Here is a 13,105-nt window from a genome sequence, read left to right as displayed (position 1 = left end):
AACTAGGGGAATAAAAAATGCACAAGGAAAAAGAAAGAGCATTATCTGGGAGGCCACAAGCGAGCTGACCACATCAAACAGATTACGCATCAGTGATTCACACACAAATACTCCCACACACACACACTAACACAATGGATAATTTGTGAGAGCTTGCATAGATAAATTCCTGCAAACACTATTATGGAATGCAAACGATTCATAAGTTGGCAAACACGAGCGGTACAGATTGTCCGTCTATCTGCCTCACACACATGCACACACACAGTAACCACTCTACCGTGCGACCATCAACCTCGATATCCACAAACGTGTCGGCGGTGGCCAAGAATGTGTCACGCAGCCAGGCATGAGTTATACCGAGCGGTCAGACACACAAAGGCTAGAGGTGACCCCTTCCATGCAGGATCAGGGAGCAAATTGGGAAACAGAGAGGAGTCGGATGGGGTGATGAGCAGCATAATGTTCATTTCACACGAAGGAGTCACACGGGGACGACTGGGTAATAAAAAACTTTCATTACAGAGCGGTTTTCTGCAGCGTCCATTAGCACTGATGAGGGTCGTCCTCTGTCACGCAGCTGCTGTATCTCCTGCCCTTTTATCTGCCTTTTCATGTCCATCAACATTTATTTATTTTTTTAAGGTTCAGCTGATATCTAAGGGGATAAATCTTACCATTCAGACTTAATGGGGAGAAAAGAAATGTGAAGATTTTTCAGCAAATGAGGATTTACATGATATTCTAATGTATATTTTCATGACACAGTGAAGTGATGGGAGTTATGTGCAGTGTGGCTGTACATTTTCTCACCTCCTCCACATTGGCGTCATACATTATATCACTTCATGTCGATGCCTGTCAAGTTCAGATATAAACTTAAAAAATGCACATATTCAGACTTGTTTAAGGGACCAAGCTATAGTGTGAAAATGTGTCTTTCCCTCCAGTGTGCCTCAGTTTACTTGAGGAGAAATCAGAGACTGTTGTGGCGGCATATTTGCAGAAATCTGTCTCTGTCCTAATATTTTTGGATCGAGCTGTTGATCGAACTGTCGATGCTTGGTGCTCAGACACAGTCGAAATTGTGTCTCTAATATGTTGAACTTTTGATATACGAAGATCCTGACCACAGTATCATATCCTACTCTCTGTCGCTTCTCCCCCACAGCTAACAAACCCTGAGATAATTAGCTAACGGTAGCTAGCTACAGCTAAGGATAGCTTCCAAAGAGCAGCAGTCGTTGGTTACTCTGCCTCCTATGCTTTCAGAGCTACCCTTGTATGTTGGATGTATTCTAATGACTACACCTTAATTACTCTCACTTAGTAACAAATCTGTGTACTCCCTCCGCCACTGGTGTTGTCTATAGTAGGTCACAAACAGGTGGAAATCAATCTTAAACCACTTGAAGTCAGTTAGACAAAGTTGGCCAAAGATGAGCCGTGCCATCACAATCAACTTTAAGTGGAGAATCACTGGAACTCATTCAAAACTTCAAGTACGTTTTCTTTTTATTTACTTGCAGGACCTCAATAAGTCGATAAATGGACAAGTCCAGGTTGTGTCAGTCAAATATTGTGCACAATATAGCTGAGTGGTCACTGGGCTACATCGTATCCAGGTCGAAATGTGCTGCTCTGCCATACACTCCCTACCTTACTTCTTTTGGCCTATGTTTTAATCAACTCAGTGTGCATGTCCGAGTTTGATGAATGAGAAACGCGTCATGAAGTTTTTCTCGCACCCCGACTTCTCTTTTGCTCTTATCTAAAAAGGGCAGAAACGAGAGAAGTGGATCTCGGCAGTGATGAGCATAACGACACAAGAGCCTTCACCTTCAATCCACCTCCTTAATATTGTTAGACACACTCTCACACACAATTTACGGCGTGTGGGCGGCACTTGATGGCTCCTGTGACGCGGGTGAGTTTTTTTATTGTGTTGGGTCCTGTCACCAGTCACGTCAAGGAGGAGAGGGGATGAGAGGAGGCGCGGGAGGCAAAGATGAATGACTTTACGACCTTGCCGTTTCGCGCTGTTCCTAAATAAAGAACGGGGAGCTGCGAAGAGGAGAAGAGAAAGAAGAAACATGCACAGCCTCAAGGAAAACCTTTAACCTATAAAAGCTGTGTTATATGTAAACATGTTGTCAAAAAAGGCTACGGAACAACATCTTCATTATAGTACTGGTGGTATTTCAATGCACATGGAAGTAAATTCCTTTAGTGGTGCCTTTTGACTGTGAGGAATTGTTAAGTATTTGTGTCTTCCTATAAATGTGGCATATGTTATTATGTATTCTATCCTGAGCACTTGTGCACTTAAGGTATCCTTGATAAATAGCAGCTACGATGCTCAGATGAGGGTTTGATTTTTTTTTTATTATTTACACTATCGACAGTGATATGTTGTAGTTTCTTTCTTGTGACAAATTCACATTTGGACAAGAGCATCTGCTAAATGCCCTAAATGTAAATGTTAAGTTCTTTCTTTCATTTTATGTGTAAATACATCATGTTTATTTTCACATAGAGCGAGAAGTGAGATCCTAGGTTGCATTTTGGCTAGAGTTTCGCTTTAAGCGACAAACCACAGAATTGTAGAGATACTTTAGGCTTCATGATTAACAAAGTTTATATATCCTGTGGATACTTCTGTTCATATTCTCACCCTCCCTCGTTCACAAGAGCGCTCTCTCGCTGCCACTGTCGCCATCTTTCTTTGTCAAAATGAAACCAGGCATTGGACCCCGTCTTCCTTTCTCGTTGCAAGTTTAAAGCAGCAATGGCGTATGAGTGTAACATCATCGTTTGAAAAGTGCAACTGTCAGAATAAACTGCTGGCATCGGTAAATGGAAGTTTGAAGGCGTATGATTCCAATCAATAAGTTAATTTAGAACTGGTTCTTGATTCTTATCCTTGCTGCTTTCCCGGAATAGTTTCTTACTTGTACCATCGCATATACAGGTGTGTTTTCACCCCCATGCTGATACACCCTCACAGCACTGTAGGAGGAAGTGAAGTATTTATCTTCCAATTCATAGTACAGAGTGTGAATTATTGCAGAACATTGAGAATGTTTGTATATGTCAAGACTATGAATTGCTGCAGAGGCTTTTCTTTTTCAAGCTTGCTCACAAAATTTACAACCACATAAAATGGTGTCTAGGAAACATTTGTCTGCCGCTCAGAGTTTTTCTTGACCTTGGATTTCATTCAGAAACAAATACAGTTCTTTCAGGCATTGTTCTGGCAACACTGAAAGTGCAGAACTCTCATAAATGTGATTCTTGCTAACGCCGCCGCTGCCCCGACGACTTTGAGGCAGATTAAGAGCCGAGAGTTTGAATGGTGGTAAATCTCCCCCTGACAGCTTTTGCCTGTTTACCACGGCTCAGTGACTTGAAGCTCGAGAAGAAGGAAAAAAGCTGTAAGATTTTAGTTTCAGTCGTTTAAAGACTGGACAATAAAAGCTGACGTGGCTGCCACTGAAAAATGCATCGGGGGGAGGGAAGCTGCCATGACTCTACAAGGCGTTGCTTTTCAGGAGACTCTGTTGAAAGACGCTCATCTGCACGCGGAGAGAGACAAGGAAGGCGATGTTGCCATATTCAGACGCTGCAGCTTTCTCTGAGGTCAGCGCAGCAGGAAACACAAAGAGCTCCTCGCGGCTGTGTTTCGGCCTTGGCTGCTTTTGTGCGCATCGAAATTGTATTCATCAGCGAAAATGAATGCAACCCACTGTCATCTTTCTGTCTCAGACGGCAGGGAGGTTCATGCTCGTACTTAACGAGGGGCGTTGAGTGGCTGATTTGCCGTTCGGATCGATCCGACAGTCAGCGAGGGAGAAGATGCGTTCAATAATTTATGCAGATGGCGGAGAGATGCTAAGCCCCCCTCGTATCCAGCTCAAACTTGACCAATCTCTTCTCCTCCCTCCCTTTCTCTTTGCTTGATTTTACAGTTTTCAGACTTTTGTGTTATCACAAAAAAGGTCTTTGAGGAGGCCAAGCTACACCATGTGTGGAAAGCCATCGAGGGAGTTCTCTGGACACAGCCCTCCACTCTTAAACAGAAACATTATTGGAGATTAAATTAAGAAAAGGGCACACTCAACACACTTTCCTGACACTTTCTTGATGTGCCTGCCTCCATTATGAAAACTACTTAAAGTGAGCGAGGCTGACAAAACACCCGGGCCCCCCTGGGGAGGAGCGGAGCGGCGGAGGAGTGAAGGGGAGGAGGAGAATTTTCGGTCATTTTAATTGCGAAGCTTGTTAGCCATTTTCTCCGTCGTTAGTGCCTTATTAGCATGTCATTATAAAGCCAGACGGTGTTTGACAGACAGCCCGGAGGCGAGCAATTACTTTGTGGGTATATGTGCACTTCATACGGACGGCGGTTGCGTTGCGTTTACTACATATTCAGATGATGGTGCGAACATCTATCGAGACATCTTTGTGGGTCTTTTAGAAACAGTTTTACTTCTGATTTCAGCAGCTTTTACTCCGTCCTGTTGGTCACGTCCATGCAGCTCAAGTCCAGTTAATTCTAAGGGAGTATTGGTGCATTGCTCAAGGGCAAATAACTGATTTTATATGTAGAGAGCGCTTCTAGCTTTCCTTCCTTTGCACAGGACTCACGCTTGTGACCTTGTATTCCTGGAATTTGTCAAAGTTAATGGACTGTGTTCAGCGAGAACAACCACACAGATTCCATCAAGTATTTGGTGACACATTTAGCCTGCCCTCTGCGTAAAAATACAGAGGGTGCGAGGAGAGTTAATTTGGGTTTATGCACCCAGCCGGGGATGGGTTGTCATCCGTGTCCCAAAGTCAGAAAGCCCACACCAGCTGATTACCTTTACTTTTAGCAATCAGAAGCCGGCGAGGATGAGAGACGGTTGCGGCTGCTAATTAATACCTGATTGCCTTCTTTAAGAGCACCACGTCATTAGCAGGAGAAATGTTTCAAATTCAAAAGTTTCAACTTGAAGTTAATTGGCTTGCAGCCCTGTCAGGAATGAGTTTGCTAATGTCAGGTTCCCCTCACTGAAATTAAAGGGAATGAGGGTAGTTTCTGTGCAGCCACATGTGGATTTGAGGTAAAGATAGATGTTTTTTTTCTTGGAAATGTGGCTACAAATTGCTGTTACGCTAACTTTACTGCACAGTTCAACCAAGGAAAACATTCTGATGTGAGAAGTTACCAAGAACAAGTGAGGAAGATACTTATGAGTTACTAGAGAACAGACTTTTCTTTTCATGATTATGAGAAAGGTAAAAGGTACAATATGTACGAATTTTGGTTAAAAACATAAAAAAAATAAATTAACTGACATTTTGACGTCTATATATGGTTTGTTCAGAGATATCTACTTCAAGTAAACATGCTAACCTGCTAGCCTCGGGCGATTCCAAAGCACCTAGACTCCTCTGATTCTCCGAGCTCCAAGTTTGGACTGCTAACTGCACGGTTAATTGCGCTAACCAGCAGTTAGCGGTTACTCTGGTGATATCTTGCCCCATATTTTATTTTTTGTATGAATTCGACATGTATTGAATTCGGCCTTGATGAGTCATCACCAGGGACTACTAAGAGTAACTAATGATTAAGTAATCAGTAATTAATGTGTCTATAGTTTCAGGAGCTGAATCACAGTTAATCAGGAACAACCCATGAAGAAAATAGATGTTACTTTAATTCGAATTCTTTTTTAAATTGGCACATAAAGAAGAGTTACTGAAGGAAAGACTGATACTTACTATATTAATGAATCATTCAGGAGTGATTAGTTCACCCATTAGTTACTCCATCATCAATATTTGTGTACTGTACTCAAAAATGATACTGTACAGAAACTTCTTGAAATTCTTGCTATTCCTGTGACAATGTCAGTTTGCATAATTACCAACACTGTATCTGTAAAGATGTAGTAGCGCTGCAGAAAAATAACAGCTGTGCACCCAACATGACTAAAACCGACTGAGGCCAAATAAAAGTTTCCCTCGAGGTTAGGCAGGTGTTTTTAGTGAGATGATAAACGTGTTGTGATGAACATGTTTGCACTACAGAAAGTGTCATTGTGCTGCAGGGTAACACGTATGCCACAATGAGCACATCGGCACCGATGGCAGTATGAACTCAAAAGACAGATGAGAATCTAAAAACAGAAAGATGCAAGGTGCTCTTCCATGAAGGAGAAGGCAGTCAGTGCTGCTACGCGTGGGCTGATACTCAGCTTGATTTTAACATGCATCGTCAGTGTTTTGCAGCCAGGGGAGGTCCTGTATCCCCTCCCAAAGAGCACCTTCATTATATTTTGCTTGAACTTCTGAGCACTTTTTCCTCTCTTGACAAAAGAAAATCTGGAGCCGTGCGAGTAAGTTTACACTCAGGTTAACGCAACACATTGGCAAGACTCTTCTGTCCTACTTCACATATTGTGCATTGGGAAAGAGAAAGAGAGAACAGTCCAAACTCCAAACTTTGTTGGGGAGCAGAATTCTACTAAAGTAAATTTGACTAATAAAAGCTCACTTTTAGCTCGGTGTTGGTTGTGAAGGAGTCCTTACATGACTCCTCTCAGCTCTTCAATACACACCTGGTACATAATCATTTGTTTGTAACTGTAAAGCTCTGTGGTTGAATGGTTGATCCTACCTATTTGTTTATTGCGCGATAATTAAATATAATCATCTGAGATCGATTGAGCCATATGCCCGAGCCACAGGAAGTGCTCGTTATCCAAGCAGCACGTCCCAGTGACCTTTGATGAACCTCTGCATGCCTGCGATCGTAACTCGCACTCGGGCACAGCGGCAGCTGCCAGAAATACATCACACAAGTAGGCACTCGACAACACACAAGTGTGGATATTAGGATGTACCCGCTCACCGCTAATGAAAAACAGCCTATTGCTCAGCTTTTAAAGTCACTGGAGTACAGTTATGTCAAAGGCCTCGGTCCTTACGTAATAACAACTGCTGGAAAAATTATACCTTTATGATTGAAAAATAAGATATTTATGAACTCATGACCAGTAAACAATCCTCACGACGGTCGAGTGAAGACCCAGACATTAGGTGTCACTGCATTAGGTGCTCCTCTCAGCAGGAGTGGGCAGAATTTATAGAAAAACACTGTCTCAAGTGCTGTAAACTATAATTAAGCTAAGCGTGTGGAGAGGAGTGAAGTGTCTCTGTGCTAACTGATTAAAATGGCTGCTTGATGACCGTGATGCGGTCGCTTTGGCACCATATGGAGCCAATACAGAGCGAGAGAGCGAGACAGAGAGAACACATACAGTGAGGATAAATATAACTTCATTCAGATTTGAATCATACTTGAAAAGTTTTTGCTCACAAAAGATGAAATTTACCTGTTATCTGGTAACAGGAGAGTCAAGTGCAGCATGATCAAGATTGCCAGGTGCCACTGACGACCGATGACTGATGCTTGTCTGAGATAACATCGTGTCAACTAAAGTAAACACTGTGATATTCTGCTTCTGCAACAAAATCTCTGCTGTTGATACAACCCAAAGGTCAGTTTGAACAAGACTATGAAAGTAAATATATCAGCAAACAACTATTTGTTTTGGAAATAACATCTCTTGGGGAAAAAAAGAAGCTCTGAGTGGTATCAGCTATTTCTGACTTTTTTTAGACTAATCAAAAATAGGCAAAAAGGTGCATCATGGGTGGGGATGAAGCGAGCCGTGCAAGTTAAATACGCCATCCCCAGCAGGGAGCTAACAAGCTAGCTAAAGCTAACAAGCTATCCATGTTCCTCACACCTAAAAAGAACCAAATTCCACAAAAGCTAAGCGCATTAATGTGTAATCAAGTTAGTAGGCTACATTAGCCACATGATAGCAGGCAAGAACAGGCACTGAGGGTTTGTGTTGTCTCTGACCAAAGCTGTTTTTCTGTTTTTTTATTCCAAATTTCTTGTCTGTCCGTTCATGAAGTAAAGTAATTTCCTTTCAAATTCAGCGCTCAGATAAAAAAGGAATTACAGTGGATTTGAGAAACCAAAGGGAAGATAAATCCACTTTTTAATCCTGAAAGTTCCCAACACTCCTCGACTACAGGTGTTAACTCCTCCAGAAGTACCAGGCTCTGTCCAGGGCTGTCTCCTCAAGAGCTAGCCATGTCTAGAAGCTCTTCCCCTTTTAAACCATCAAACTTTAGCTACCTTAAGAATATTTCAGAGCCACAGCAGGATAGCTAGCAAGCTTATAATTAATTTAGGTCACTTGGCAGATCTGAGAAAGAATTTACCAAACTGAATATATCACTGATGTAGAGCAGGGAAAACGTGTGCAGAGCCAGAATATTTTTACATCCAAACTCAGTTAATAAAGGGTTTATTTCGCAGAAACTGCAGAAAGACACACAAATATTAGCAGTAAATGTAGTATGAAGAACCCTTAAATGGACTTTTGGGTTGGAAGCATTTACTGTCAGATATATATGATGTATATGAAAAACCCATACACGTAAAGAAGGCTGCTGCTATATAAGTAACTCCGTTTCGCATATCCTGAAATGTCACAAGCTGACGTTTTCCCTGTGGACTTCAAAATGTTGAGGAAAAGAAAATGGACAGTGTTCATGTCAGTGTGAGACAGAAGGAGAGCACAATATAAGAGAAAAAAGCAGTCAAGTGGTCTCTTTATTCAGCTTCCCCTCTCCATTTTTCAGCTGCTTTGGGTTTTTCTATCAAAACAGATCCATTAGTGATTGTGGAGCAGCAACCATGAAAAATAATTATGTATATATGCGTCTACATATGCACATATACACACCATCTAATGTGTACATAATAAGACATATGGTTGTGTAGATTTAGACATACATTACTTAACAATACAAAAGTGTCACCTTGTGCCTATTTTTCAGCATTGTGCAGTGACTCCCATTTCATTTACCTTCAATGTCGTCCACACAGAGTCGTATTGTCCTGCATTTAAAGTCCCTTCAAGTATGACATCAGCTCATTACATTCAAAACAACCTTGAGTGGAGGTTGCTCATAAACCTAAAGACATATGAAACCATGAGGGCACTGAAAATCTACCAATTGCAACCAAAATACATACCTGGCTATATTTTCAAACACGGTTGCTGCCTTGTTGAAACCTCAGCACATCACTACGCTACATAAGTTCACCTCCCTGTCAAATCTATGGATCCATCCCTTTATCCATATATATATATATATATATATATATATATATATATATATATACACACATACATGGTTAGTAGGGTCTATTCTGGGTTGAGGCCCAGGTAGTGGAAATCCAATTTGTAATTTTTGTGTAATCCTGCTCACAAAGCAACCAACAAACAAATGGACGAAGGGTAAAAAAACTAAAATTGACTCTACTTAGACACTCACATTGAATAATGGTGAGTCTGTCACTTCCCACTAATTTTATAGTTTTCCTGTAAATAAATACAGTATGAATTCTGGCGCCATGTTGGAGCAGGACAAACAAATCGATCAAGATATTTCTACGTCCAATACTGTGGCTACAGTTATCAATGTTGTGATATTTATACAAATTGATCTCACTTCTTCCTGCACTATGAACATAAACTTCCGTTTCTCCTTCGGATACAGATATCACTACATAGTGAAGATCATTCCATCCACATAATTGCCTTTGTTGCTATATATCGTTATTGTAGTGGGAGGAATATTATTTAATATTGTGGGGAGTTCTCAGCTGAGTTGAGTTTAAGAGCTGTTCATGCTTCCTAGAGGGATGTCAAACTTGCAGAAAACACAGCTAAACAGCCAAATGAATAATTATTATGTGGGAAATACAAATGTTGAGATATCTGTATGAGGGGGTGGATGTCTGACTCAGTGTGCATACAGTCTGAGCTTGAAATAAACCAGCAGTAAGTTAAAAAGTGTTCGGCTCTACATTCTCGTATCAGAAAATACCGTAGAATCATAGATCTGAAAGTAGTTTAAAGTGGAGACATTGAGAAAAAAAAACACACTCATACAAAGGTAAAGTGTTAAAGTAGTGTGTTTGTCCCTTGGGGTAATTCACTGACTCACACACTTTTATATCACATAGATCCACACTTCATTTTTTTCACATATTTTCCCTCCAGCTCAGCACAGAAGTAATTAAACTCGATGCGCTGCTACGCCAACCAAACAAATTGATTCCGTCTTCAGGATCAAAGATAACACCCAAAGGTTGTGTGTATGTACATTTTTCTATATTGCAAGTAGGGACGTGTGGGGGCAGGACATAAACACATGCAAAGTTAAGAGAGGTTATCTGACATTCATGCTCTGCTGGTAGAGACGGTAGGGAGAGAGGACGAGGGAGGGATAGAGGAAGACACGGAGCGAGGAATGGAAAGGAAAGCTCCTCCAGACCGGAGGGCTACAGAGACTAATTAACTTGAAAGACATGACCTTTCTCTTCTCCTCCCTGAGAGAGAACATGTGTGCACGTGTGTGTCTGTGCACTTTGAATCAATACAAGGACATAGTCATCACAGCCAGATGGACCCGGTACATCATGTCTTATCACCACGTGAGAGCTGAAGAACGAGAAGGAGTGAGGAAGGGAAAGAGAGAGAACTGCCAGAATCTCATTTTTAAATCCTGACTGGCATAGACGTCACCCAAAAACATGTCTGAAATTTGGGTGTATCTGCGTATCTTTGAGTGTGTGCGTTCTTGTTCTTGTACCTTTTTGGGGACCATTGTAATGAAGTGACTTTGACAACTGGGACATTTCTGGCTGGTCAGACTTCTTCAGAGGACATGATTAAAACTTGTTTTTTGGGTTAATGATACAAGGTTATGAGTTTAGCTTGGGGTTAGGTGGATAACAACATAAACTGATTTCTATGGCTGTTAAACAGATAAAAGACCCACTCCTGATAAGATTAAATGTATAACAAAGCTAAACACTCATGTAAAATATTTTTTTTGTGTGTAAACTACACAATCCCTGAAACAGCTAAAATTCTGTAGTTAGTTGAATTAGTTGTAAGGTAAGTAGTTAATTGGGCATCGGGGTTAGTATAAGGTATGTGTCCTATAGAATGACACACACAGACATTTTCTGATCTCATAGCTGCTTCAATACTTCTTGGAAGACTTTTTCATGATGGCTCCAATAATGATGGCTCCAATTATGATGGTTCGAACAACTCCGCCCAGGTTAAAAGAAACCGATGCTGAGTGTTGGTAGAGAACAAGAAACTGATGCTGGTCTGCATCGTTAAAGACATTTTGAAGACCCAACCTTCAACTTCGACCTTATCGCCCTGACAGCATCACATCACGTCTTACTCCTTTGCTCCCATATTTTTGCACTTGCACTCTCGTTTTTTCTTGAGTGGATAAATATATTTGTATGTAGCTTGTATGTAGCTTTCACATCAAATTTTACTTTAACAAACACTTAAATGGCAGACTAGTTGAAAGAAAACCCACTGAATACTACCTGTATAGCTCTAAAGAGAATACAGCCAAAGTTAGCAATTAGTTGGTGAACACAGTTAAGTGTTGAGCAGCAACTAAAGAGACAGATATTTCCCTCAGGATGTGGTTGAGACCAAAAACAGAGCAAAAAGATAGCAAATATTGGACTTACATTCATTAGGTGGCCACAAACACGACATAAACTAAATGAAAACATTCCTCTATAACAACAAGGTATAAAATATGCAGCTTAAATGTGATGAATTTGCAGTGTTGTGTTCACTGCACTAAAAGTCAGTTACGGCAGATTAACACTTGCCACTGAACTATAGATACTAACTGGTAGTTAGCAGGCCAGAACCTAAACCATGTACTACATCACTGAGCTTCCATTATCATCTGTTTTGCTAAATAAATTTCACCCTGACACTTTGTGACCACAAGTATTGGCATAAACGTGTGTGTGTGTGTGTGTGCCATGAAAATGTCAGTGAGTAAGCCTCGAGAAAATGCAGTGAGCTTATCTAAATATCAACAGACACCACTTTGCTAACCGGCACACAAGCGGGAGAACAAACAACTGAGCTAATTAATGTTTCGTCAGAGTGTAAGCTGCAACTTCCAGTGAGAGAGAGGAGAGAGAAGGTGTGTGTATGTGTGTGTGTGTGTGTGAGGTGTATCGGGGCAATCCCCTGAAATAGCCGCCATCAGATGCAGTGGGAGACCGAGAGGAGACAGAGGTGATGAAGACGGAGGAAGAAAGATCCGCTGGAGGGGGATAATTAGGAAATGTGCGAGAGATGGTTGCGTTTGTGTTTATGTGTGTGTTCGTGCCCTCATGTGGGAGTTTTTCCTTCTCAGGGACAGATGGTGGCTCTCAACACTGAATTCTGATGTTCCTTGTCTGGAGCAGCACTAAACATGCCCACAGCCTCTCTGAACAGGGATTGCTTGATGACATTGGACTATGAGTGCTTGTAAGGACACATTAAATTGCATACTTGAAAGAACTAAGCCTAATTTTTTCAACAAAAAGACATGCTGTGTGTGTGCGGCTGTGTTTTACTCACCCTTGCTGAATGCTGATGTAATCTTCATGTGGAACAAGCTCCCTTAGATGAGCTGCGTTAGTGTTTCTGTGCATTCACGTACACGTTGGAGGGACTTTCCTCAGTCCGGAGGGGCTCGACATCTGAAGCAAAAAGACAGAAAAAGCTCTTGAATTTGACGTAATAGGAGTTCGCTATTGTAACTGAAAACAAAACAGACCTAGTTTCCTCCTCAGTCATCAACATATTTGCCTAGACATGTCTACCAAGCTCATGTTTTGTTTGCTCTGGCATATGTGTCTGGTCCTTCTCCCATTCAGACAAATTTCCACCCGATCTGGCCTATATCGAGCCACTCACAACCATCTTTCTGATAGGGGGTGCATTTGGCACAATGACTGACAGAGGAGGGGTGTAAGTACAGATTTTAAAAGTCAAGTATCACACGCTTCGCTGCTTTGATTGACAGTTTGATGTGAGTTTTTGTCAGCCTGGACCAACCAGCAGACAGGCCCTGACAAGATAGATCTACAACAATCAAGAGCATGTTACTGCGTTGCCTTTTTCCAGACGCAAATGTT

General features: G+C 41.4%; 1 protein-coding gene across 2 annotated transcripts in view; it reads right to left on the bottom strand.

Annotated features, from left to right (window-relative positions):
* Positions 1-13,105, bottom strand: part of htr2cl1 (5-hydroxytryptamine (serotonin) receptor 2C, G protein-coupled-like 1) — a 143,454-nt gene that overhangs the window by 61,057 nt on the left and 69,292 nt on the right. For both annotated transcript variants that reach the window (XM_030431677.1, XM_030431679.1), the window contains one exon: positions 12,546-12,667. The gene's annotated coding sequence lies outside the window, so the exon portion shown is untranslated. The remainder of the gene's footprint in view (positions 1-12,545; positions 12,668-13,105) is intronic.

The sequence above is a fragment of the Sparus aurata genome, chromosome 10 (genome assembly GCF_900880675.1).
Source record: "Sparus aurata chromosome 10, fSpaAur1.1, whole genome shotgun sequence".
Classification (NCBI taxonomy): Eukaryota; Metazoa; Chordata; class Actinopteri; order Spariformes; family Sparidae; genus Sparus; species Sparus aurata.
This window is presented reverse-complemented; position numbering and strand designations above follow the sequence as displayed.